Here is a 1304-nt window from a genome sequence, read left to right on the forward strand (position 1 = left end):
AAACAGCCACTAAATTTGTGAGAGCAAGTGGAAGAACACGAGCGAGGTGCTGCTGCGGAGCTAGGGTTGCTTCTTCACCTCCTCTACGACTGCGGCTGGGCAGCATGGCGGGGTGCCGCATGCTGCGACCGTGGTCACGCGTGCTGAGAGTTGCAAGGTTCTGCAACTGGTGGAGCTAGAAGCTCAGCTTGGGCGACCACGCCGGCGACTCCTCAATGTTGCAACTGCCGGAGCTGAAAGCTTCTACCGACGTGGTAAAAAGCTACACTAGTAGAAAAGAGGGCTTTGGTCCAGGCCTGGTTAGCCCATTAGTCCCGGTTCAGTCCAGAACCGGGACCCATGGGGGCATTGGTCCCGGTCCGTGAGCTCAGGGGGCCGGCCGGGCCACGTGGGCCATTTGTCCCGGTTCGTCTGGACCTTTTAGTTCCGGTTGGTGCCACGAACCTCAAAAACCTAACAGAAAACAAGTCATGGGGCTTTTAAGATCTGGAGGCAAAAAATTCAAAAAATTTAAATCTGGTCAAACTACTTATTCAAGAAGTATTAGTGTTACTAAATAATTATTCAAGAATATTAGTGTTACTAAATAATTATTTCAGTTTTTTTGAATTTTGGTCAAATCTGGTCAAACTGTGGTCAAACAATGGTCAAACTAATTATTCAAGAAATATTAGTGTTACTAAATATTAGTGTTATTTTTTAGAATAATAGTTTCAAACTCAAACAGTGAAATGTGTGACTTCATGCTCAAGCTAAATTCCTGAGGTTATTAGGATTGACATCTTACTATTGTCATGAAAACAACAAGTGCAGACTTGGAAACAAGGGAGAATAGAACCCGGAAGTTAAGCGTGCTCAGGCTGGAGTAGTGAGAAGATGGGTGACCGTTCGGGAAGTTAGATGATGAGGGATGATTAGAGGTTAAATTGAGGAGTGATGAGGGGTGATTAGAGATGAGAGGTTAAAATAATTCAGAAATTTGAAAATCAAAAAAATTACCAACCGGGACTAAAGGTGGACCTCCAGGCAGCGGACATGTGAAGAGCCTTTAGTCCCGGTTCGTGTAAGAACAGGGACTAAAGGGGGATGCTTTAGTAACGACCCTTTAGTCCCGGTTCCAGAACCGGGGCTAAAGGCCCTTATGAACCGGGACTAAAAGTCCTTTTTCTACTAGTGCTACGCCCATGTTTTGTTTTTGCTGGAACTGGCCCATGTTTTTGCTACCACCCACCCGCCCAAGTGGCAGAGCCAAGCAAACCAGATTGCAGCTGAAGCAGGAGCAGGTAGATTAATTCGGATAGTTT

General features: G+C 45.9%; 1 pseudogene; it reads right to left on the reverse strand.

Moving 5' to 3' along the window:
* Positions 1-175: 175 nt before the first annotated feature.
* LOC123138806 (glutenin, high molecular weight subunit DX5-like) overlaps positions 176-1304 on the reverse strand; it is an 8715-nt pseudogene continuing 7586 nt past the window's right edge.

This window comes from Triticum aestivum, chromosome 6B (genome assembly GCF_018294505.1).
Source record: "Triticum aestivum cultivar Chinese Spring chromosome 6B, IWGSC CS RefSeq v2.1, whole genome shotgun sequence".
NCBI classification, from domain to species: Eukaryota; Viridiplantae; Streptophyta; class Magnoliopsida; order Poales; family Poaceae; genus Triticum; species Triticum aestivum.